The sequence below is a fragment of the Sander lucioperca genome, chromosome 16 (assembly GCF_008315115.2).
Source record: "Sander lucioperca isolate FBNREF2018 chromosome 16, SLUC_FBN_1.2, whole genome shotgun sequence".
In the NCBI taxonomy this organism is placed as follows: domain Eukaryota; kingdom Metazoa; phylum Chordata; class Actinopteri; order Perciformes; family Percidae; genus Sander; species Sander lucioperca.
The window spans coordinates 27,073,355-27,101,198 of NC_050188.1; the positions used below are offsets into that span (position 1 = coordinate 27,073,355).

General features: G+C 42.1%; 1 long non-coding RNA gene across 1 annotated transcript; it reads left to right on the top strand.

The window, feature by feature from the left end:
* On the top strand, window positions 1–26,431 carry LOC118493501. Its single transcript, XR_004895451.1, has 3 exons — window positions 1–13; window positions 6,060–6,063; window positions 26,175–26,431. It is a non-coding gene; the product is annotated as an uncharacterized LOC118493501 (long non-coding RNA).
* Window positions 26,432–27,844: the final 1,413 nt, after the last annotated feature.

The following is a 27,844-nucleotide window of genomic DNA, read 5'->3' on the forward strand; positions in this document are numbered from 1 at the left end:
AGTGGAACCAGATGTACAGTGATGGTGGTAGGACAACTGAGTGGGCCTTGGCATTCACATGAAGTTGCCTGTCAAGCCAGTTGGGCCAGTTCAGCCTAAGCAGATACAGTGTAGATATAAGCCTGGGTCAAGCCACTGAGTATCTGCTTTTTGCTTGGGTGAGGAGAGAATTTAAACCTATAGTGCATCATTTTTGTCGTGGAATTCTAGGTAATGACAACAAAACCACTGATGACATGTCTTAAGGACATTAAAGCATGGATGGTATTATATATATATATATCTTAAGCTTTAATGAAAGCAAAACTGAGGTCCAGATATTTGAAACAGGTGGTGAACATAATGTGTTCCCTGGAACCATATATGAGGTCTTCTGTTAAAAATGTGTGTGTGATAATAGATTTATATAGATAATAGAATTAATGATTTTAAATTGGACAGCAGATAAATTCTGTAATAAAATCAAGCTTTTTTCAACTGAGGCTCTTATCTATAAGGTCAAGCCCTTTTTGTTGTTTAGTAATTTTCAATGAGTTATACATGCTTTTATTTCAACCAGGCTTGACTACTGTAATGCCCTGTATGTTGGTGTAAACCAGGCCTCTATGTCATGCTTGCAGTTGGTACAGAACGCTGCAGCTCATCTTTTAACAGGAACTTGTAGGCGAGATCACATCACCCCTTGTACTGGCCTTACTTCGCTTGCTCCCTGTAGGTTTTAGAATTGATTTTAAGATACTTTTGTTTATGTACAAAGCACTTACTGGGCTAGCTCCAACCTATCTCTCCAACCTACTGAAACCATGTGTCGCCTCCAAGGTCCCTCAGGTCAGCTGACCAGTTGCTCCTTGTGGTCCCAAGAACAAGGTTGAAGAACAGGGGAGACCGCACCTTTGCAGTAGTAGCCCCTAAACTGTGGAATCAATTGCCTCTACATATCAGGCTGGCTTCTACATTGTCTGTTTTTAAATTCTGTCTAAAGACATATTTTTATTCTCAGGCTTTTAACAGTTTACAATAGTTGCTTTTTGATTTTACTATAATTTTGCTGTTAAACTGTTGTCCTTTTGTTGTTTTATGTTCATTGTGTTCTTTCTATGTTTTTGTTTTTCTGATTGTTAAGCACTTTGGTCAACTGTTGTTTTTAAATGTGCTCTATAAATAAATTTGGATTTGGATTTGGAACAAAACTGTCGGCGCGTCCACATGAAACAAGCCATACGTGATTGCGCACGTGGCCCCACCCCTCCTCCACGCAGTTGCTAGTAGCCAAGGAGGACACGGAGGATTAAAAAACATGATGAACTCTTCAGAAGAGGTCATTATCTTCACTTGAGTTTCTGTGCATGAAAGTCACCGGACGCCACAATCTTCTAAACATAGCCATACTGAGAAATCCAGAGAGAGTTGTGTGGAGCTGATTGGAGCTGAGTTTTAATTAGCTTTGTAGCAACTCATTGAGCAATGGATTGAATGTAACGGATGTTTATTAATATCAAAAAGCTACGCACTAAAGCTTTAAGGGTATGCTAGGTCAGACCTAGAGAATGGTAAATTTAACATTCTGGCTCAAGGTTCCCCTAACTTTTGACACATTTTACTGTGTACTGATAAAGCTAGATTTATGGTTCTGCATCGAATCTACGCCAAAGGTACGTACGTAGGTACGCATAGATACAGACCCCACGCCGTAGCCTGACATGCACGTCATCAACACAGACACAACTGTGATTGGTCCGCTTGGCCGTGGCTTGGTAGCGTTGTATTTCCCCCTACTCATTTCTGGGTTCTCCTCCTCTGTAAACAACATGAAATCAAAGAGAGGGTTACTCTTCTCTGCTTCTCTTCATAGTCGTCAGATTGATCTACCAAACCTTATAGAACTGGCTAATAATGCGGTAATATGGCCAGACTGCTGGGGGACTTCCTTTAACACACTGAACTCCTCTCGCCTCTCGTTACTCACTTAGCTCCGGGGAGCTTATGTTTTCTCACCTCGCAGTTTTTCTTGGATTGGGGTGGCACCTAAATCGTAATTGCAGCTGCCGCCGTGGTCCTGCTTGGCGCCCTGCCATGCCCTCCTATGCCCTACTACACCCTGCTATTCCCTGAACTGCTACAACTATTATTTCTAATCATAGTTCCATTATCGTTATCGTTACTATGATTCATCATACCAACTGCTATAATTATTTTGAATCATATATCTGTATATCTGTATCAGTGTCTCTGTGTCCCAACCAGCACCGGCAGATGCCCACCACCAAGAGCCATGGTCTGTCTGAGGTTTCTGCCTAAAAGGAAGTTTTTCCTCAGCGCTGTTGCAATGAATGCTTGTTGGAATTTTTTGGGTCTTTGTAAATGATCGAGTGTGGTATCTGTAAAGTGTCCTGAGAAAACAGTTGTTATGATTTGATACTATGAATAAAATTGAAATGAATTTAACTTTTCCGACCGTGGTCAGACAGCACAGGGGAGAAACTTTGTTTCTCCATCTCCGCAGCTAGTGTCGGTACTCGCTCCGAAGGTTATCACCGTCACTCTCTCACTTGCTCTACCACACACTGCGCACACATACACACATACCGGCCCTGCTATTCTCTTAAAGAGATACGCAACAATGATGCAGACATACCAGCGCACAAGTATAAACCTCACAACGGTGTCGGCTACTTACACAGGATACGAGCCTATGTACAACCATAAATCAGCCTTGACTCACATTAAAACTAGCTAGATATAAGTAATCTACTAAGGTGACTATATCCTGGGGTATTTTGGAATGAATAAGCTGTTGGCAATAAAACACAACCCTTTCTGCAGATGTTTCACAATAAAAGCCACTGGAGGGCTTTTATCTCTTAAATGTCTGCGGCACGTTTTGTTGCACGGATGGCAGCTTGATAAGAATGGAACATGGCAAAGCAGCACAGATTTCATTAGTGAGACCAGGTTTTCTGTTACAAAGAGAAATAACATGACTCTGTTGTTGCACTGATGGAATTAGTGCTGTGGAAATGCACAGTACATAATACAGAATATATCCACACAACATGTAAACATCAAAGACGTTTGCATTGGGAGCAGATCAGAAAACAGCGAGGCATCTCTCTAAAATACAAAATACAAGGACAATTAAAACATTGTCTATATAAGCCTGTAAATAAAGACGTGTGCATTTGAGGAAAGTAAAGCCCCCTTCCACAATGTACTCTATTGTTATAACAGTTGATCATAGATAACTGCCTCAATTTCTTTAAAATGGGAAATCAGTAACAAAAGAGAGTAATCCCAGTTTAATCTTCAAATACAAGAACAAATGTGTTTTTTTCTGTTTAAACAACCAAGGTACAAAAACAGATGATGCCTGTGAACCATACGGGGCATGACATCTTTTTGTTGTACTTTAGTGTCCAGAAAAAAAAAAAAAAGAAAGTCCAGATGTTTGATCCCCTATGGGCCTTGCGAACAGTGAGAGCATCGAGACTGTCTCTGCCAAATGCAAGGGAAGACCCCCAACTCTGAGATCCATGCAGCAGGCTGCGACACTCTGGCTGCTCGCTCTGCCTACCCTGCCAGATGGAGGGCTAATCACAGGAACAGCATGCAGCCCAAGCCCCTGAGTTAGCCCTGCCTGTCTGGACACAATGCAGGACGCTAAGCTCTGTCTTTCACTGTACTGGACTGTCACACTGCTGTTTGCTCGCTCCATCTGTCTTCCTCATTCTCTGATCCTTTTTAGAAGTTTGCCTCACTGCACACACCCTGTTTCCCGTCACTTTGTTGCTTGTTGCACTCAAACATTAGAGAAACCCACCGAGAAATTCTACAATAACTCAGCGGACAGCAAACAAGAGGAACAATTTATGAATCTCTTTTCATTCCAAGAGATGCAGACCCATTTAGGTTTTGTTGTCAGCCTCCGAGTATTCTCCAGAGAGGAGCAGTTGCAGGAGATAAGAGGAACTATTCAAGGTCGATGGTATTGAGCCTGGATTCCTGTCCCTGACGAGATTAGCTGGCAGAGAGAGACAGAGATGTTAGGTAAGCCACGATTTGAAAAGAATTGCAGTTTATAGATTATCTGTAATCTTGTTGTCCCCAGAAAGCCCCTCTTCCTAACACTTATCTGTCAATGACACAATTCCATCATGATGCAATTGTATGTGTTCAGTTTCTCTGTAAATCACAACGCAGGTGTTCCGACTCAACAGCGTTTCAAACACTGCGAGACAGAGGTTTGGTGTGTATAGAGGTATTATATTTGTTGTTATTCAGGACATCCTTCAAGCAAAGAAATTAAAAAAACGTTATCTCATGGCCACTTTGAATAAACATGTCAATAATAACAACTCAGACATAATTGAGGGAAGATGTGACCCATCTAAGAGAGAAAACGTCTGTCTATCCATTGTTGTTTTTCCGGAACAAGATAACTTGTCAAGTATGGTTGGAATACAATGGAATTTGCTAAGGACTATGATTACTTTGGTGGCCAAAGTTTCCATTTTTGATCAGTACAATAGTATACAGTAGGACAATTTGTACAATAGCAATAGTATCCATGAGAAGGTAATAGCAATAACTCTGAGCAGCCACAGGATGATTACCAAGAGAGGCAAGCAGAAGAAAAACAACATATTAGTTAAAAAAAAAAGATGTGCTTAATTATAAGACACTACTCCAATCTTTGCTTCTTGCCTGCGCATTTATCAGTACATATACAGTATATGAGATTAACCCTCTGAGAACAATAGACGCACTGGCGCGTCCAAATATTAACACTACTTTGTGAACCTACATTTGGTAAACTCATTTCAAGCACCAAAACAATTTGTACAACACATAAGTTAAGGTTTGTTTTCAAAAGAGATTTGAGTATTTTCAAAAAGCGAATATCAACGTTTTCAGTTTTAGCGCCACATCATCTCTTTACACATTGCTCTGGGACAGATTTGGGTCTCACTATACAGAAAGATGAGTTTGTTCTGAACATTTTTATGTTAAACACATGGGGATCAGTTATATGCAGATACCCTAAAAGATGAATTTAAGAAGATGTGTGAAGATGCCCTCAGACCAGAGGGTTAATATCTCATAGAAACAAGAAAACGGTCTCATAATTACAACATCTATAGATCATTGTTACAAATGTTTTGCATAATTACATATGGACCGGCAATACTTATTTGGAAGAGAAAACACAAAAGGTGAACAGTACAATTATTACTTAATCTATCTATTGTAAACATCCATCACAGTGTACGGCCTGACTTCCTGTTTCAACTTTAAACATTGTGCACGCTGCGTTCAGGTTTTCTATGTAAAAAGGTAGGGCTGCACCATATGAGGAAAATATGTGATATGCGATAACGTTGTTGAATATGCGATGAATAAACAAATATTAGAGTGGACTCAGTTCTGCTACTTTCCACCATAAAGTGGTCTAAGTACCGTATTGGTCCGAATATAAGACAGGGTTTTTTTCCTAGAAAAAAGTCTGAAAAAGTGGGGTCGTCTTATAATCGGGGTCTAGACTTTCAGCTGTTCAAGTCGCAGAACGTAAGGGACGTCACCTGTTTCAACAGCCAATAGAGAAGTCAGCTATAAACTATTGAAATAAAATGATCCATAATACATTTTATATTAATGTTACAAACAGCTGGTCAAAACGACCGATAGCACTGTAATGTTATATGGTCAAGCGAGATAGAGAGTGACTGAAGAGAAGAGAGGGAGCCGTGAATCAGAGAAATAAAACATGTTTTTGCCGATTCATCACTAGAAGTGTAACTGTAGCAAGCATTTCAATATAACTAACATTATCCACATTAATATTTACACGAAACAAATGATATATCCAGCTACAGAAAGCCTGGAAGTCAGAAGTACAACGGAAGTACAAAGAGGCGTTGTCTTGGAGATGATACACTGTCTAAAAATGCCAACAGCCAGAGAAAATCTTACAACAGTCCTCAAAGCTGCCGCTTCCAAGAGATTGACAGGAGAGTGTGTGATTACGTGGCAGAAAAACGTAATGATGGGATGCCCAGTACCAGAGCAGTCATTCAGCTGAAGGCCTTGGAAATATTTACCGTTAATATAAATGTAACACTTTCATCTAAAAAGATATGGAAAATATTATTTTATTTAAAAGATTTTAAAAACAACAGTCTACATTGTTTTATTCAATGTGTTTTTATTAGAATTATTTTCAAATAAAAATATTTTCTTTATGAAAACAATATTTGGCTTTTATGAAGTATTTTTCCAAAAATGAGTCTTGAAAAAGAGGGGGTCGTCTTATTGTCAGGGTTGTCTTATATTCGGACCAATACGCTAATTTGGATAAACGGTTGGATGGTTACCACCTGTCTGATCGTCTGACTGCTTGGTATTTATTGCAACCCGTTCTCACCCCGAATTCGTAAAATACGGACGCTTGGTCAGTGTCTCTCAGCATCAGATACGACTCAGAAATCCCCCTTCAGCGTGTGTGTAGAACACACCGGGCAGAGCAGTTCAGTTTATTCTTTGTCCCAGAAGGGCAATTTGTATGCAGCAGGAAGACATCACATGGAAATGTACAACACAAACCACACAACAATGAACTTAATAAAAAAAGCAATAAATACAGCAATAAAAACAGCAATAAAAAAAAATAAATAAAAAAATGAATAAATACAGGGATAATTAAGATAAGCAAGAGCTATCACCTCCTCTTAGCTAAGTTGAGTGCCTGAATGGAACGAGGAATAAAAGAGTTTTTGTATCTCTGTTTAAGAGCCAAGGGAGTGCTAAAACGTAAGCCAGATGGTAATAACATGTATTCTCCGTACAGCTACGCAGCGCTTGAAGATGATGTAGTAATGAAGCTCAGCGCAAATTCTTTCAGGAAGACTTCTATATTACACAATCACCACTATCTCTCCCTAAAACTATTTATCTGTTAAGAGGCGTTTACTTTTCAGTAAACCAATCAGAATTGGCCACGAAATTCATGATCCAATCACAGCATGACATCCTGCTTTAAATGTCTTCTCTCCTTGCTATCAGCTGTCTTTTCAGGCAAACGTGCAACCCTCCTCCTCCCCTTCCCCCTCCGGGCATCGGCAATCATTGCAACCTGAGTCCCTTTCTGGCAGACGGGTCCTTCATTCGGTCTCCGGGTTCCCTCTCCGCCAGTGTCTAGGCTCCATCTGGGGGAATATGTTGGCTTCTATAATATAAATATTTTTAATAATGGAGTCTAATCTCCAAAGACTCATTACATATACATTTCATATTATGCTTATTTTCAAGAAATATTTGCATATCTGCAACGAAGTCTCTCCTGATTGAATTAAGAGCAACAACGGTAGAGAGTAGTATGAAACCCCGAAATTCCACGTAGGGAGGCTGGTTGGGGTGGTGGATGAGTCAAACAACACAGGACTTTCACCCAGGAGCCTGGGCTTCGTGTCCCACATGCCACGTTTCCTAAACACAACTTTCCTGTTCTTCTTTTCCTAAACCCAACTGTCCCGTTCCTCTTTTCCTAAACCCAACTGTCCCGTTCTTCTTTACCTAAACCCAACTGTCCCGTTCTTCTTTACCTAAACCCAACTGTCCCGTTGTTCTTTACCTAAACCCAACTGTCCCGTTGTTCTTTACCTAAACCCAACTGTCCCGTTCTCCTTTACCTAAACCCAACTGTCCCGTTCTCCTTTACCTAAACCCAACTGTCCCGTTCTCCTTTACCTAAACCCAACTGTCCCGTTCTCCTTTACCTAAACCCAACTGTCCCGTTCTTCTTTTCCTAAACCCAACTGTCCCGTTCTTCTTTTCCTAAACCCAACTGTCCCGTTCTTCTTTACCCAAACCCAACCGTCCCGTTCTTCTTTTCCTAAGCCCCACTGTCCCGTTCTTGTCGAGTGTGTCATGGAAACGTACCTTTTATAAGTCCACCCACGATCTTTTCCTAAACCTAACTGCGTCAAAAGTGTCTCCAATAGTCCCGACCCAGCGCATTAAGACAAAGCTTGTTTAGATCTGACGCTAAAGGAGACTTTTAGCGTCAATAACAACGCCAAAAGCACCTGACCAAGGGTCTGTATTTTACGCGATGGGAGTGAGAATATGTTGATTTCTTGAGTCTCTGCCGGGCGACAGGGCAACCAATCATTAATGTCGATCCGGCTCCAGAGGTTGATTGAAAAGCAAGTGTCATCCTGAAACAACAAAAACCTGTCAAAATAACAAGAAAGCCAGCCTTTATATAGATACTAAATGAAGATGCTGGATTCATTAAAACATATGCAATAGAGTTGGAATGCAGTTTTTAAAATAATAAACATATTTAATTCAGTGGATACTGATTTATTTAGATATATTTTTTAATTGCTTAGATATTTATTTCATTGCCTACTCTCTCATAATGAGAAAAACTTTCTCATAAGCGAGATTAGAGAAATCAGAGAAAATTATATCATCATAATTAGAAAAATAAATAAACAAGATTAATATCTCACAAGGAGAAACTAGAAATAAATCTCATAATTACAAGATCCATATCCCATGATTACAAAATACGTTCCCATAATTACAAATGTATTGCACAGTTATACATAATTCCATGGGCCTGCATGTTACCAGACACAGAAGACAGCCTGTAAATCTACTATGGACAAAAGACATGCAACACTTGCATATCTGGAATCAAACCTGAATGGAAATTACGATAAAACTATCTCATACTTCTAGAGACCTGTATCTCATAGCTATGAGATGGTTTTCTCATAGATTTAGAGAGAACGACAATTTTCTCATGAATGAAAAAACTGTCTCCTAATTTTTGAGTAATAAGATGATGCAAATCTTGTGCTATACAGAGTCACTATTTGGAGATACAGAACTCAATTATAAATTAAAAAAATATATATATATCTCTCTCTCTCTATATATATATATATCTATATCTCTCTCTCTCTCTCTCTCTCTATATATATATATATATATATATATATATATATATATATATATATATATTACTCTATATCTCTCTCTCTCTCTCTCTCTCTCTCTATATATATATATATATATATATATATATATATATATATATATATATATATATATATATATATATATATATATAAGGGCTGTCAATCGATTAAAAAAATGTATCTAATTAATTACAGACTCAATTAACGGTGCCTGAACCGATACTTTTGTTTATACCGTATCTTGAAGAACAATGTAATGTAGTTAGAATTATAACAAAATGCAGTAGCGCAAAACAGTTGCATTAAAAGGTAATTTAGGAGGTAAGGTTGTCCTTGGAGTATTTCACTTACCTACTCAGAATGAGCACTTCATCCTTAGGTTTAAGAAATGAGTATTCACTGTAATTGTAAAGGGTTGGGGTGCCACCAGGTTTATACTTTTGCTTTTTGTTTATTGCTAAGGCCATATGGTCAAAATGAAATGATTTAATAATAATGTATAACAATAACTTATTTCACTAGTAAATTGCTGTTGAACGAGAAAAACAACCACCAAGGACATTTACAATAACTTCAAATGCACCACGAAGCTGTAGTTTACCAGTTTCATTGAACGCACCGTCTGTGTTGGCAGCTCGGCAGCTGCAGATTGTTACATCCTGCTGTTGAGTCACAGTCCTCTACAGTAAAACACAGTCAGACTTTACACCGTTCAGCACTAGCTGTCAGCATTGTAACCGTGTTTAATCCAGCTACTAGCTAGCGGTAGGCTAACGTTAGCTGCTGTTGAGTATAGTGTTAACTAGCTAGCGGTAGGCTAACGTTAGCTGCTGTTGAGTATAGTGTTAACTAGCTAGCGGTAGGCTAACGTTAGCTGCTGTTGAGTATAGTGTTAACTAGCTAGCGGTAGGCTAACGTTAGCTGCTGTTGAGTATAGTGTTAACTAGCTAGCGGTAGGCTAACGTTAGCTGCTGTTGAGTATAGTGTTAACTAGCTAGCGGTAGGCTAACATTAGCTGCTGTTGAGTATAGTGTTAACTAGCGTCACGTGCAGCGGTGTTTGTGTTTCCTGTATCGTCTGTTTCAGAGTATCAGAGAGAAGAGCAGACATATCAGTGGCTCCAGATTTCGGTAGCCAGGGTTGGCAGGAAGAAGATTTTTACAAGTAAATGTTCCAGTTAATGATCCAGGCAGCACATTCTCGTCTCCCTCCTTCATTTTACAGTCCAATGGTGGCTAGAACGGCTGGAATGGATTAATCTGCGTTATTTTTTTTAACGCGTTATTTTTTCTCAGATTAATTAATCGAAATTAACGCGTTATTTTGACAGCCCTAATATATATATATATATATACACACACACACACACACACACACACACATTGATATTGTTGCCTTTCATTCTTTGACTGTTTTCTCTATTTACATTTATTTATCATTCATATTTTTGTTGTTTAGGGTGTGTATAGTCTCGCATTGCCAGACCTTCCTCCACAGTGCTGTTAAGGAGGGTCTGTGTAGTCCACACAGCATTCCAGGAGGGGAGAAAAACGTGCTCTGGTTTATTGGCATTTCTTTAAACCAATCACAATCGTCTTGGGCGGTGCTAAGCGCTGCCACGGTGCCTCTGCTAAATAGTCTCAGGAAGAAACTTGTTTTAGTGGAACATGTGTATGTTCAAAAGTAGTTTCAGTCGTGCAACAGAAAACTGAGATTGGACAGATAGTCTAGCTAGCTGTCTGGATTTACCCTGCAGAGATCTGAGGAGCAGTTAAACATAGTCCAATTCCAACTTAACAGCTGGCCGAAAAGAAGGACACTACATGTTTGGAGAAAGTTACTGTAATATGCTATGTATTGATGTGATTCGACTCAAAATGTATATTAATGTGTATTCAGGCGCAGTGGCGCAGGATTCTACTAAAGCAGTTTACTGCGCCAGAAATCAGCTGTTCTTAAAATATTTAATGTGTATGATTTAATGAGAGTGTGCTAATAGCGTACTTTTATCGATGACCAGATCATGAAAATATTTTACTAAAGCGTTTTGTAAGAGAGAGAGAGAGAGAGAGAGAGAGAGATGCGCTCAGAGCAGACAGCTGTCAGCGAGCATGTACGGAGATATGAATAACCTGATTTCTCTGTGTGCCATGTAAACATCATATCCCGAATATGATCAAAAACAGGATAAGCCTCATAACCTGCATAACCACAATATTCATGTGCATGTTAACACACATGATTCAAACAACATGCTAGCTCCGTCTGTGGGTTCAGCGATAGTCAGCGTCCAGCAACCAGTTTATCTACGGATCGAGATATGAAAATGAACATTCTGATTAATAGTGAATGGGTTGTTGGTGAAATAATGTATAATTAATGAAAAAATTATTACTGTGAACAGAGCAGAGAGCAGAACAGAGCTGGTCGGCTGCTGCTCCTCTGCCCATTTACGCATTGTTATCATTAGACGCGTTGCGATTAATGCTGCCGGCGCCACTGTTCAAGCGGGCCAAAACTGTTGTGCACTTTCCCTGCATGTCCGTTTCTCTGTCTCGCCGCTGTCTCACTGGCTGACTGAGGTCTGTGTTCATTGTTAATCAGTTAAACTGGCCACACCAGGCGGGAGAGCAGAGCGATAGTGGTGTGTATACGCCATGGAGATCCGCTCTACAAACTGTCTCCTATTTGCGGTGAAACACGGGAACAGAGGATGTCAATGATCGTGTAAAACACGCTCATAATTTGTTGCGCCAAAACCAATGCCAAATGTCACGGCAGCTGAGTGTGTGAACGTTTCTTAAAAAAATGACCAATAAGCTAATAATTGTGTGTCAATTATCGCTTTCAGTGCATTTGGGCCTTTAGGTGTAAGGTCTAATGTTAGCGTTATCATTATACTCTATCACATGCACACTCTGCTAAAGTACCGTCATGCTGTACACCCCCTTGTGCAATGTGCTAGGAACCTTAATACAGTGTTAAATCTAACAGGGAGTTTCTTAATGGGGGCTATTACTCAGTTCCTGTTCCTTTGATGATTCCAGTCTATCATCCGTTCATGCCATTTTAAAGCTTGTCAGTGTGGAGAGTGTCTTCAAAGCACATCTGCGTGGCTCACATGAAATATTGTACTTCTCTGGAACACACTGTACTCTTAGTTTACTGTATGTGTTCTGACATTGAACGCAAGGTAAACTGGCTTCAAAAAGTCTTGTGGTCTCCTGGCTCCGGTTAGTGTGTGTGAATGCAGAATGTCGAGTCAGGGCTTCTTTTGGTCCGTGACAGTAGTGTAATGGACACTGACAGGCCTGTCTCCTCTGCAAGGAGCATGTTTGATGGAGACTCATTAATTACCCCAAGCAGGGTGGCCATTCGCAGCCTTCAGGTTGGTTGGCCTGCCCATCACCTGCCTGGTTAAGGTTAGAAATCATTCAGCGCTCCCAACTTCCTGTCCTGATCAAGGAGAGAATAGCAGACGGTGTCGGACTCTGTCAGGGCTCCTTTGTCAACACAGTGAACAAGACGGGCAAGGTGAGGTAAGTAAGGTGCTGTCATGGTAATACACTGTAAGTGTCAAAGAAAGAAAAGAAGAACAACAGGGAGGGGAAAAAGCTAAATTTTTTGTTGCTGTTTCTGACAACCATTTATGAGCTCCTTTTAGTTCCCCCTGGGTTGACTGCTTTAGCCTGGCGCATGAGTCGGCAGGAGAAGTTTCCAGCAAACTTCACGGAGAACAATGGGGACAAAACAGCATCACCAATCTGTTTTAACCATACAGCTCAGCTTAAAACACCATATCCATCAGCATGTTAGCGTGTCCAACAATGTTTCAACTGACTTTGGCAGTTCAGATAACACTCTCGACTGTCCTGCTGTTACAGACGTAAACTAACCACAGACATTTGCCCCGTTTATGGACTCACAGCAGTGCAGCGCTGCAGTTCATGGCAGTGCAGGTATTGGCGTTATTTTTGGCATTAAAAAAACAGAATAATTCTGCCCTGGCAGCGGTTCCTGGTGCCTGGTGGCACCCCAAGCCTTTACAATTACAGTGAATACTCATTTCTTAAACCTAAGGATGAAGTGCTCATTCTGAGTAGGTAAGTGAAATACTCCAAGGACAACCTTACCTCCTAAATTACCTTTTAATGCAACTGTTTTGCGCTACTGCATTTTGTTATAATTCTAACTACATTACATTGTTCTTCAAGATACGGTATGGTTAAGTGTAGGAAATTCAATAAAAAAATTAAATTGTGGGTTAAAGCTTTAATGTGTAACTTTTTGATATTAATGAACGTCCGTTACATTCAAGCCATTGCCAAATGAGTTGCTACAAAGCTAATTAAGACTATCAGCTCCACACCACTCTCTCTGGATTTCTCAGTATGACTATGTTCAGAAGATTGTGGCGTCCGGTGACTTTCCCGCGCAGAAACTCGAGTGAAGATAATGACCTCTTCTGAAGAGTCTATTATGTTTTTTTAATCCTCCGTGTCCTCCTTGGCTACTAGCAACTGCGTGGAGGAGGGGTGGGGGTGGTGTGCGATCACGGAAGGCTTGTATCATGTGGATGCGCCAGTGGTGTTGTCATTACTTAGAATTCCTCATGGGGGGGAGACAGAAACTATGCACTATAGCTTTAGTATTATCAAGATTAAAAGTTTATAGCCAGTTGATTAAGGCAGTTTGTTGTAGTGCCTGCCTTGAGCAAAATGCTATTAGCATGCTGCCCATAATATCAATCGGGGGAGCGGAGTTAGTACCCCAGGGTAAACACAAGATTTTCACCCAGGAAACAGGTGTTTGTGTCCTGTCGTGTGTTTTAATCCAAACCACGATATTTTTTCTAATCTTAACTAGTCGTTTTGGTGCCTAAACGTATCTGCCGGCACCGCATGACGCTCTCCTTTTGTCGGCTAAACTCAACTTGCCATGGCCCATGAAACAACAGACAGCTCACAGTGCTCTGTAGCTGGCTCCCAGTACCCGGCTCCCAGTACCCTTTGGTTGGCAAAATATAACTGTAAAGACCGTTAAACGTAACTGTCGTGTAACCGGTCGTCACGTGATAAGCCGGCCTTTGCCTAATTTTGTTTGATATCATATGAGTGGGTGTGCATAAGCTTTCGTACAGTACGATATCATACAAACCCATTCATGAGAATGCGTTTTGTTTTGAAAATGATTAACTTCAATAGTAAATGCATGTTTATATATTAAAAATGAATGACTTCACAGGTAAATGCGTATGTCCAAAATGAATCATTTTAACACATTTAAACATGTTATGTATCCAAAGCATTCTTTTTTCCTAAATATAAATTTTGTTGATTCATTCTGTTCTTTGTTGGCCTTTAGAAGGCATTTCTGTTTTCCCTGAGAAGGTGAAGGAAAGGACATTGTGTTCACTGCTTTCTGTGGACAGCATTTAGTTTACTAAGGAAAAAGAATTTGGCTCACCCTGAGAGTGGCATTTTGAACTGTGCCTCGGCAGCCCTGACCTGCTTTTCTACTGTAATGGCAACACATTACAGCCAGTTCCAGCTTACTGAGTCTTAAGATTGAGCCCTTTGCAGTTCAAACAGGTGTGACATTCAGACAAGCTGTTCTCCTTTGTCCTTGGTCACAAATCAAGATCTCCCAAAATGTAATGTTCTGTGGCTGGATGACGCTTGAATAGGCAAGGGGACTGCTGGGTTGAATATATCAGCTGACACTCAATATCTCAAGGTTAATACATTCTGTGTTTTACAATTCTCTAATCATTAGATGCAAAAGGCAAATCCAACAATTTGGTAAATATTCCACTTCATTTTGAATTGTTTACTCATAATATCTGACAGATTATAGTTTTCTCTGTCTGTTGAAATGTGTCCGTGGTATGTACCCATCAAGCACTGTGTAGACTGAGGTTTAACATGAAACTGTCCACAAAAGGTTCAAGCCCCAACACTCAAGATATCCAAAATCATTCCGAATCACTCAATAATCCCTTTCAAAATCCCAAGTCAAAAGTACTCCCCCAAAGAAACTCCCACACCTGTCTTACTTGCTAAGGTAAATTTAATAGCTGGCAACGTTTCGTTACTAGACCTTCATCAGGCAAATGGTATTAGATACTAAGAAGTCATCTTTTGTAGGAGGTGGCTGTGGCTCACATTCTCTACATGAAATAAAGCATAAATACATAGCAACCATTTCCTATACATGGAGCTTCAATAACAACACTTCATATAGTATAGTAACAACAATAATATACCATCCCAAAGAAATATATATGGAATAGATGTAGATTTCTGTATAACTAATGCTTAAACCCAAATGCTAAAATGCATGTTTTCAGATATGGCAGGTAACCTTTACATCAATAGATAATAAACACAGCAAAAACACCTCACAAAAATGCAATGGGCAAATACTTGATCACTATCTGTTAGATAGTCTTAATCATCGAAAGTACATTTCCAGGATAATTGCCTGGATGTCCCTCACCTTCCTCTCTTTGTGTGTTACCATTCTCAATGTCCCTTCACTACGGGAAACAACAACAACAACAACAACAACAACAACAACAACAACAACAACAACCTTCGAGCTAGCAAGCTACACGCTGAAAATGGCAAGTTTTGAAGCAAATGTGGATGGTGCAACAAGACAGGCCTGCTTGGTTGTCACAAGGGTAAGTAGCGAGGCTTGGACCCAAATGCAGTTCAGTTCAGAAAACAGAGTTTATTAGCAAAAACGTACAACAAGTGGTTCCAAAAGCACGCAGGCCAGGAAGCGAGGAAGCCAGGAATGAGCAGGCACACACAGTACCCCAATCGAAAAACATGAAAAGCAAAAACTTGACACCACTGAACAGCAACACATGCAGCACACAGACAGAACGTAATGATCACACAAGACACAAAGGAAACACAGAGACTAAATACACAGGGTAATGAGGAAACGAGGGACAGGAGACACTAGGGCTGGGGAACAGGTGAAACATGTCAGACAATCACAAGGGCGGGAAAACCAAAAGACAGGAAGTAAAACCAGACGAGACTAGGGAGAAAAGACAGACTTCAAAATAAAACAGGAAATGGGAAAAACAAACAGAACATGAACATGAACCAACTAAACAAAGGGACTAGAAGTTACATTGGTTCTTTCAGGGAATGATTGCAAAGATTTACAAAGAATATGTTTACATAATTTCCTCTCTAACTGGGAATTTTTGGGACCGATTGGTGGGATTGCTGTGGAGGAGTACACACGGAGATACACTGGTAAGAGCCAATGAGGTTTAACCATGTATCAGCTAATTTTAATAGCTCACGTTACTGTATTATGTCAACAGTTAACTTCATTTAATATTGAATGTGGCGTTTGGCAAGTTCCTTCCCGAGATTTGCATTGCCACCGTTGCTGAGTCCAGAGTTTAGCACCGCCCAAGATGATTGTGATTGGTTTAAAGAAATGTAAACAATCCAGAGCATGTTTTTTTTTATCCTATCCCAGAATGTATGGTATGTGTGGTGTAGCCAGACCTTACTCTGCAGTGTTGTGGAAATAGAGGTCTGGCAATGCGACACTATGTGTTCAGACTGATCTCATGAAGTGGCGTATGTATGACCCATCAATTCGTATGCCATTATTGGTGTGTTATCAAGACGCATAATCGCTTTATAGCGTGTTTATCAATGCCGTTTTGGCCTCCATTGACTTACATTACCTTGTGATTATGTGTCAATTTACGCCGTAGCGAGTAGTATGAAAGGGCGTAATCAATCAAATCACAAGATGGGGGAGGAGGAGCAAAGTGTGTGACAGGACTGACACAGACAGCCAGGTCGCCTCTTTGATGAAACCGCAGCGGTGCATACTGGAGAGAAACTGAAACTAAAGTATCAATCTCATTACACTGGTATTGATCAATTATATTGATTATTATATTATATATATATATATATATATATATATATATATATATATATATATATATAATATATTATTATATATATTATCGATATTTCGATCGATCTGCCCACCACTAATATTTATATAAACAAATAATTTCTTCAGTAGTGATAAGCAGCCTAACGCTTTATATTTGTAATGTCTCTTTGCATGATTAACTTAACACGCTTATTTTAGACAACATGACTCCAGAAAAAAATAATTCATGTTTACTAATGATTTATAGTAATGGCTACTAATGTAAACTAGATGTGTCTACTGCATCAACTTACTGCTCTGTGTTAATAAAACTTAACCTGTTAAATGTCACCTTGTGTAAAAACTTCAATGGTTCAAGGCAACGGGTTTCCATGGAAATTTTTAGTAAAGCCAACTAATTCAGGATAACAGTGTACCATTTTATCTTTAAAGGCATTCTTGGTGAACTTCCTGTTTAACCTCTGGTAAAAAATGCTTTCTCCTATTTCTAATAGCAATCAGACCAAATCATCTAGATGCATGATCTTCAGTGTCTCCGGAGTTTGCTCAGAACTTGGTTTCGTATTATGCACTCTGGGCTTGGAATAATTTAGGAGAGAAACTTCATCTGGAAATGCTGCCTTCGTATTAGGCATTACAAGCATCACATACAAGAACATGTTTCATGAGGAATGTAATCGTGTTAAATAGTCAAGTTCTATCTCTTTCATGTCTCTCGGGTCCTGTTTTATTGTGCTATATGTGTTTATATATAGATTAAAGGTCCCATGGCATGAAAATGTCACTTTATGAGGTTTTTAAACATTAATATGAGTTCCCCCAGCCTGCCTATGGTCCCCCAGTGGCTAGAAATGGCGATATGTGTAAACCAAGCCCTGGGTATCCTGCTCTGCCTTTGAGAAAATGAAAGCTCAGATGGGCCGATCTGGAATCTCCTCCTTATGATGTCATAAGGAGCAAGGTACCTTTCTCTGCTTTGCCCGCCCAAAGAATTTGGCCCGCCCATGAGAAAGAGAGAGACATCATGGCTTGCAAACAAGCAAAGTGGCAGTTGGTCAAGGCCACACCCCCACCCTCCACCTTGCCCCCCCTCTCTCCTCCTCAATAGCATTTAAAGCTACAGACCCAGAAATGGCACATCCTAAGGAAAGCTCATTGTTGGGACCACTAATGCCTATATAAAAGAGACTTCAGATACAGTATTAGGGGACCACTAAGGCCTATATAAAAGAGACTTCAGATACAGTATTAGGGGACCACTAAGGCCTATATAAAAGAGACTTCAGATACAGTATTAGGGGACCACTAAGGCCTATATAAAAGAGACTTCAGATACAGTATTAGGGGACCACAAAGGCCTATATAAAAGAGACTTCAGATACAGTATTAGGGGACCACTAAGGTCTATATAAAAGAGACTTCAGATACAGTATTAGGGGACCACTAAGGTCTATATAAAAGAGACTTCAGATACAGTATTAGGGGACCACTAAGGCCTAAAAGAGACTTCAGATACAGTATTAGGGGACCACTAAGGTCTATATAAAAGAGACTTCAGATACAGTATTAGGGGACCACTAAGGCCTATATAAAAGAGACTTCAGATACAGTATTAGGGGACCACTAAGGCCCATATAAAAGCATCATACAAAAGTTAATTTGCTGCCTCAGTTTCTGTTTTTCACCTGTGAATCTGTGTTTTCTGGGAGTTCCTGAACGCATCCTGTCTGGTTGCCTGGCGACGAAGCAAGGTGGGAGAATCTGCAATCACACTCACCTGTTTCTCATCTGCAATCTGCACACCTGGTCCTGATCATCATCTCTCCACCATTTAAGCCGTGAACTGACATCCATTCCCTGCCGGATCGTTAGCCTCACCAGTATGTTTGCTAGAGTATCAGTTAGAAAGTTTGATAAGTTTGTTCTACTGTTTTGTGACGTTTTGCCGTTGCTAATCTGCCTGTTCCTCTGTCTGCAGTTTTGTGACCTGGAAGATTCTCTCCATCTTCGTCTGGCCGTCTGTTTCACCATTATTACTGGATCTGCATTAATCCATCAGCCGACTCAATTCCACCCACTGCCTTACCAGCTGGACTCCCCTGCTTCCATATACCAAAACCAAATAAATACTTACCTTTTTCCATTCTACTTACCTTGTCATTGTCTGCTTTTGAGTTCCTGTCCTAGTGAAACGTGACTGAACGATCCGGCCTAGATGAACCCAGCGGACCTGGACTCTGTTCGCCATGCCATTACCCAACAGGAAAATATTTTGGGGCAGCACAGAATGGTGCTTAAGGAGATGGCGTCATCTGTGAGTAACCTGTCTGTTACTTAACTCTGATGGAAATGAAGGCTCAGCTCGGGGTTTCTGCAGATAACCCAACATTTAGTTGGCATTAAAGGAATCGCACTAAACTGGTTTAAGTCCTACTTCTCTGATCGATCGCAATTTGTTAATGTTAACAATAAACCCTCCAATTACGCTAAAATTAACCATGGCGTTCCTCAAGGCTCAGTGCTTGGACCAATTCTATTCTCCTTATATATGCTTCCTCTAGGCAAGATTATTAGGAAACACTCAATTAACTTTCACTGTTATGCGGATGACACCCAATTATATCTGTCAATCAAGCCAGACGAAACCAGCCAGCTAGCTAAACTTCAAGCTTGCATTAAAGATATAAAATCATGGATGGCCTACAATTTCCTGATGTTAAACTCAAACAAAACCGAAGTTATTGTCCTGGGCTCCAAACCCCTACGAACCTCATTAGCCGAAGATATAATTACTCTGGATGGCATTGCCCTGGCCTCAAGTACTACTGTCAGAAATCTAGGAGTTATTTTTGATCAGGATCTATCCTTTAACGCCCATCTAAAACACACCTCTAGAACAGCCTTTTTTCACCTTCGTAACATTGCTAAAATTAGGAACATCCTGTCTCAAAACGATGCAGAAAAACTAGTCCATGCATTCGTTACTTCCAGGCTGGACTACTGTAATTCCTCATTATCAGGATGCTCAAATAAGTCCGTTAGGACTCTCCAGCTGATCCAGAATGCTGCAGCGCGTGTTCTGACAAGAACTAAGAAAAGAGATCATATTTCTCCTGTATTAGCTTCTCTCCATTGGCTTCCTGTAAAATCCAGGATTGAATTTAAAATCCTTCTTCTGACCTATAAAGCTCTAAATGGTCAAGCACCTTCATATCTTGAGGACCTCTTAGTACCATATTGTCCCACTAGAGCACTACGCTCCCAGAATGCAGAGTTACTTGTGGTTCCTAGAGTCTCTAAAAGTAGAATGGGAGGCAGAGCCTTCAGCTATCAGGCTCCTCTCCTGTGGAACCAGCTCCCAATCTGGGTTCGGGGGGCAGACACCGTCGCTACATTTAAGACTAAACTGAAAACTCTCCTCTTTGATAAAGCTTATAGTTAGGGAGTGAGGAGTTGCAGTGAACGCCTAGACCGGCGGGGCAGGGTGTATAGCTGCAGACACAGCACCCCTGCTTTTCTCTGCTTCTCTTTACAGTCATCTGATTTACCTATCGTATAATCAATAATATAGTGCCTCTCCTAGTTATGCTGTTATAATTCTAGACTGCCGAGGAAGTTCCTTCTTATGACACGCTCTTTTCTTTTGTTTCCTTTTATGCACATCATGTCTCAGAAGTGCTTGTTACTCACCTAGCTCTGGGGAGTTTACTCCCCGGAGTCCTTATGTTTCTTCTTCACCCAGAACATCGCCTCGGATTAGGGCGACACCAAGACCTGGGTCTTGGGTGCAGCTGTGGCTATGGACCTGCTACACCCTGCTACGCTCTGCGATTCCCTGCAATGCCCGACTACGTCCTGCTGCGTCCACCGCGTCCACCCATGCTCTGCTGTGCCACGCTACATCCTGTACCGTCATAACCCCAACCGTCAGACACCGCCCACCAAGAGTCTGGGTCTGCCGAGGTTTCTTCCTAAAAGGGAGTTTTTCCTCGCCACTGTCGCAATAGCCACTGCTAATGCTTGCTCTTGGGGGAACTATTGGAATTGTTGGGGCTTTATAGAGTGTGGTCTAGACCTACTCTATCTGTAAAGTGTCTCGAGATAACTCTTGTTATGATTTGATACTATAAATAAAATTGAATTGAATTGAATTGAATTGAATAGATAATCCACCTGTTTCTCTATCCACGCCTGCTATTCCTGGAGCTGTTTCGTTCTGTGAGCCCAAAATACCAACACCAGATAAGTACGAAGGAGATTTGAGAAAATGTGGTTCATTCTTCATGCAGTGTGGACTGGTTTTTGACTTGCAGCCCAATTCCTACGCCACAGACAAGGCTAGGATAGCCTTTGTGATTGGACTGCTGCATGGGAAGGCTCTGGAGTGGGCTTCTGCCCTATGGGAGCGACAGGATCCCTGCAAGTTTTTGTACCAGAGATTCACGGTTAAGATGAGGAAGCTTTCTGACCACCCCGTCCGAGGGAAAGACGCATCTAAGAGACTGTATTCACTCCGCCAGGGAGCCCGCAGCGTAGCGGAGTTTGTTATTGAATTCAGGACGTTGGCAGTGGAAAGTGGGTGGAATGAGGAGTCATTACAGGCTGCTTTTCATCAGGGATTATCTGAACAACTCAAGGATGAACTAATTCCTTATCCCGAGCCTAAGGACCTTGACGAACTGGTGGCGTTGGCCATTCAGGTGGATAACCGATGCCGGGAGAGAAGGAGGGAGAAACGAGGTGGATCTGCCTACCATTCACCGGTTCTGTTTCCATCCAGGTTCAGACACAGACGGGATTTCACCGGCCGTTCGACATCCCAGTAGACAAGGAGAGTGTCAGTCATCTGATCCGGAACCCATGCAGGTGGGACGTCACGGGTTGTCTGTGGAGGAGCACCAGCGTAGACGTGAGTCCAACAGCTGTCTTTACTGCGGTAAAATGGGCCATTACATCTCCTCATGTCCACAGCGCCCGTTAAACTCCTAGGCTCGCTAAGTGTGGGAGGCTTCTTAGCGAGCCAACCTCAGTCCCCCAAGAATCCAGTCAGACCCAGTTTTCCTGTCACACTCATAAACACTAACCTGTCTGTAGAGATTAATGCTTCAGTCGATTCAGGGGCAGATGACAGTTTTATGGATGCCGACCTGGTGGAACAGCTGGGGCTCTCCAAGGAACAACTCCCGGAGGCCATTGAAGCTACCACTCGTAACGGCAGACTTCTTGCACGCATAACCATGAGGACTGAACCTGTGAAGATGCTGTTGTCTGGTAACCACTCGGAGATCATGTCTTTTTTCATTTTGCCCTCACCTCACAATCCACTGGTTCTGGGTTATCCCTGGTTGAGAGAACACAACCCCACCTTTGATTGGGTGACAGGAAGGATAACCAAATGGAGTACTGATTGTCATGCTAATTGCCTTAAGTCTGCTTGTTCCCATACTGTTTCCAGTCAGGTATCCAACCATGCCCCCCCGGATTTGTCCCAAGTTCCTGAAGTTTATCACGGTCTTGGTGAAGTCTTCAGCAAGCAAGAGGCACTTTCCCTTCCCCGTCACAGACTGTATGACTGTGCCATAGACCTGATCCCTGGAGCTATTTACCCTAACGGGCACCTCTCTACAGCATCTCTCGACCTGAACGCGAGGCTATGGAGACCTACTTGAAGGATTCTCTTGCTGCTGGCCTCATTCGTCCCTCCTCGTCACCCCTGGGAGCGGGGTTCTTCTTCGTTGGTAAGAAAGACGGATCCCTTCGGCCTTGTATTGACTACCGTGGGTTAAATGATATCACCATATAGAACAAGTATCCTCTGCCTTTGAACTCTGCTTTTGATTTTCTGCAGGGTTCAATTGTGTTCACTAAGCTCGACTTACGCAATGCATATCTTCTCATTCGGATCAGAGAGGGGGACGAATGGCTCACGGGATTCAATACACCCATGGGTCATTTTGAGTATTTGGTCATGCCTTTTGGACTCACCAATGCCCCAGCTGTATTCCAAAGTATGGTAAACGATGTTCTGAGAGATATGATCGGTCAGTTTGTGTTTGTTTACCTGGATGATATTCTCGTTTTTTCCAAGGATCTTTCCAGCCATGTCCAGCATGTTAAACAAGTCTTATAACGACTACTGGAGAACCGCCTTTTCGTTAAGGCCAAGAAATGTGACTTTCACGCCCATACCACTTCCTTCCTTGGGTACATCGTTTCTGAGGATCAAGTGAAGATGGATCAGGAGAAGGTTAGGGCGGTGATTGATTGGCCTCAGCCCGGTACTCGGTTGCAACTCCAGAGATTTCTGGGATTTGCCAACTTCTACCGGCGATTCATCCGTGACTACAGTCGGGTGGCCGCTCCGTTAACTGCTTTGACTTCAAGCAACAGAGTGTTTTGCTGGACTCCTGAGGCGGACAAGGCTTTCGTGGATCTAAAGCAGCATTTCACTAACGCTCCCATCCTCGCTCAGTCTGATACCTCTCGTCAGTTTGTTGTGGAGGTTGATGCTTCAGATGTTGGGGTTGGAGCCATTTTGTCCCAGCGTAGTTCCTCTGATAATAAACTTCACCCCTGTGCTTTCTATTCTCATCATCTTTCTCCAGCAGAAAGGAACTATGATGTGGGGAACCGGGAGCTGCTCTCTGTCAAGCTCGCCTTGGAGGAGTGGCGCCACTGGCTGGAGGGGGCTGTTCACCCGTGTTTGGACGGACCACAAGAATCTTGCATACGTGCAATCCGCCAGACGTCTCAACTCCCGTCAAGCCAGGTGGGCATTGTTTTTTGGATGTTTTAACTTTTCTCTTACTTTTCGACCAGGCTCGAAGAATGGCAAGGCGGACGCTCTGTCCCGGATTTTTTCTAAGATGGAGGAAAACGGTACCAGATCCGAGACCATTCTTCCTCGGGAACTCGTCGTGGGAGCTGTATCTTGGAAGATTGAGGAGGAGGTTATGACAGCCCTTCGGACGCAGCCGGATCCAGGGAACGGGCCGCCCAGTCGTTTGTTTGTGCCTTTGTCAGTCCGCTCTGCCGTGCTCCAGTGGGCACACGCCAACAAGATAACTTACCACCCAGGTGTGGCTCGGACTATGGCATTACTTCGTAGACGGTTTTGGTGGCCTGCCATGGGAGAGGAGACCTGAAGTTTTGTTGCTGCCTGTCCTGTCTGTGCGCAGAATAAGAGATCCAATCGACCCAGCTCTGGACTGCTTCACCCCCTGCCCATTCCCCGGCGACCATGGTTGCATCTGGCCCTGGACTTTGTTACCGGTTTGCCCTCTTCTGATGGGAACATGGTTATTCTGACTGTTGTGGACAGGTTCAGCAAGTTTCCTCACTTTCTGCCCCTTTCAAAGCTTCCCTCTGCCACTGAGACAGCCGACATCCTTGTCAAGGAGGTTTTTAGAATCCACGGTCTACCCTGTGACATTGTTTCTGACCGTGGTCCTCAGTTCACCTAGGCTGTCTGGAAGGCCTTTTGCTTGGCCATTGGAGCCACGGTCAGTCTCGCATCTGGATTCCACCCCCAATCTAATGGTCAAGCCGAGAGGGCCAACCAGAAGATGGAGTCAACGCTTCACTGCCTGGTCTCTTCCACTCCCACCTCCTGGTCATCTCAGCTGCCATGGGTCGAGTATGCCCATAACACACTTCCAACATCCGCCACTGGGATGTCCCCCTTTCAGTGTCTGTACGGTTACCAGCCGCCTCTGTTCCCATCCCAGGAAAGGGATCTCTCAGTTCCCTCCGTCCAAGCTCACATTCGTCATTGCCACCGGACCTGGCATTGTGCCAGGGAAGCCCTTCTGAGAGTTTCTGACCGGTATCAGCTCCAAGCCAACCGTCGCCGTGTTCCGGCGCCCACTTATGCTGTTGGGGATAGAGTCTGGTTGGCAACCCGAGACTTTCCTTTACGGACGGAGTCAAAGAAACTGTCTCCCAATCTACCAATCATCAATTCTGCTGTGGTCCGCCTGAAGCTTCCTAAAACTCTCAAGGTCCATCCTGGTTTCCATGTCTCCTGCATTAAACCTGTTCTCCTCAGTCCCTTGTTACCTCCTCCTCCTCCTCCTCGGATGATTGGAGGTGGCCTTGTCTACACTGTACGTCGCATTATGGACTCCAGAAGGCGTGGTCGGGGATTCCAGTACCTGGTGGACTGGGAGGGCTATGGTCCTGAGGAGAGATGCTGGATTCCTCGGCGTCAGATTCTTGACGAGGACCTCCTTCATCATTTTACCGCCTCCATCCTGAAGCTCCGGGTTGTCCGCCCGGTGGCGTCCGTCAGAGGGGGGGTACTGTCATGAATTCTGCTTCCTAAATTCATTTTCTGCCTCAGTTTCTATTTTTCACCTGTGAGTCTGTGTTTTCTGGGAGTTCCTGAACGCATCCTGTCTGGTTGCCTGACGACAAAGCAAGGCGGGAGAATCTGCAATCACACTCACCTGTTTCTCATCTGCAATCTGCACACCTGGTCCCGATCATCATCTCTCCACCATTTAAGCCGTGAACTGACATCCATTCCCTGCCGGATCGTTAGCCTCACCAGTATGTTTGCTAGAGTATCAGTTAGAAAGTTTGACAAGTTTTTTCTGCTGTTTTGTGACGTTTTGCCGTTGCTAATCTGCCTGTTCCTCTGTCTGCAGTTTTGTGACCTGGAAGATTCTCTCCATCTTTGTCTGGCCGTCTGCTTCACCATTATTACTGGATCTGCATTAATCCGTCAGCTGACTCAATTCCACTCCCCTGCTTCCACGTACCAAAACCAAATAAATACTTACCTTTTTCCATTCTACTTACCTTGTCCTTGTCTGCTTTTGGGTTCCTGTCCTAGTGAAACGTGACACTAATAACGAACAGATTCATTTAAAAATTAAAATAATTATTAGTTGCAGTCCTAAACCACGGAACATTCTCTTGGTTGTGTTTTAAGCCCAGTTCAGACTGGTGATGAGACGAAACCGTTTTAGAATGTCCCAGAGAAAAGTTTCAGCGGTCTGAACCGACCTGTCTCAGCTGGACTCAAACCAGCTGATGGTGGTGCAGCGACTCAGCTGGTCGAGTCTCCAGAGGCTGGTTTTAGAACGTAAGGGATGTCAACTGTTTCAACAGCCAATAGAAAAGTCAGATGGTAAAGTCAGCTATAAACTATAGAAATGTGTATGTTACAAACAGCTGGTCAACGTTATATGGTCAAGCGAGATAGAGAGTGACTGAAGAGAAGAGAAGGAACGGTGTTAGAACAAAGCCGTGAATCAGAGAAATAAAACATGTTTTCGCTGATTCATAACTAGAAGTGTAACTGTAGCCAACATCTTAATATCAGTAACGTTATCAACATTCATATTTAGATGAAACAAATTATATATCCAGCTATAAAAAAGCTTAAAAGTCGGAAGTTAGAACGGAAGAACAAAAAGGCGTTCTTATGGAGATGATCCACCCTCTCGTCTCATTGGTGTTAACTGGCAGGTTTCAGAACGCTGCAGACCGGCTCGTTGCAAGAAGTTGCAAGTTTCAACTCGTCTTGTCGTGAATCTTTGGTCTGAACTGGGCTTAAGGGGTTGCAGTTTTAGTAATTACCCTTATTACAAATATAAATGTGATTTTCAATTTTCTTTTCACTTCTGGAGCAGGACAAGGGTGTTCTGGCCCTCTATAAATATGAGGATTCAGATGAGAAGCCAGAGACAAACAGAAAAGAAAATATGAATGAAAACAATTTTACAGGACAGTTGCTTTGGTTTAGAGAATAACTTTGCTTTTTCTTTGCTACATCCAGACGGATCGTGGTATCATGACTTGGTTTTTAAATAAAATCTCCCCCTGAAGTGTGTGCCTCTAACCTGTGATTTATTCATACTGAATACTCAACATTTTTCCTTTCGGGGGCTTGAAGCGGTGCTCGATTTGTTTATCAAAAGCTGATAGAAAAAGCGTAATTCATCCTGGAATGAAGCCGCTCATTGCAGTCAGTGAACATGAAAATTGGATTCAGGTAGATAAGTCAATCTGTGGGTCGGATCCTTTTACTGTTGACCTGAGAGAGCGAGATTGAGGAGGTGGAGAGAATGCTGCTACAGCGTTTCCATACCATATCAGTCCATAAATGTTTATTTACTTAACTTCACTTTTGGTTAAAGAGAGATCATTTTATTTTATTGTCGGAGATGCTTTGTTATATGGAGCCTTTGCTTTTATTTTCTGGCTATACTATCAAATTAAATGCAATGAAATGCCATTAATTGCACTTTATGTTCTGAAAAGCATGCAGCAGTTATAAATGTAGTTTTATATTCAGCCTTGATAAACACAATGAGATATTTTGGAGAGAAATGTACAGCAATAAATTGTGCATTATGGAGCTGGCTTTCAGAAGAGATGAGCATGATTCGCCAGCTAATCCAATGGCCAAACAACACATCTCTGTGATGTATATTAAGAAATTGCCTTTTTCTCAGAACAACAAAGCCTTCTGTGCATGGCAACAAAAGTGTTGAAATGTGTGTAAAAACACTGGAGTTCAGCAGTGTCAGCTGGGAGGGATCACTTCCTACCCATCCATGACTCCAATATCTTCAGAAGACAGGTCTTTGGGTATATGAAATAATATGGATAAACACTTAATTTATTTGGAATGTTACCTGGATGAACACAGAGCCAGTTCATCTGCTAGTCTGCTTTTGTAAACCATTGTAATCACTAGGGGTGGGGATAGGGGGTGGGGGGAGGGGAATCAGAAACCGTATGTATCGTGATTATTTTCCCCAGCATCGATATTTTTAACCTAAATATGTTCTGTTTATACAGTACCCCTGACGGCGACTACATCATATCCCAATACTTAATACTATCGAATTGCAATACTTCTAGAGCAATACAAAACGCATCTGCACCCATGTATCGGCAAA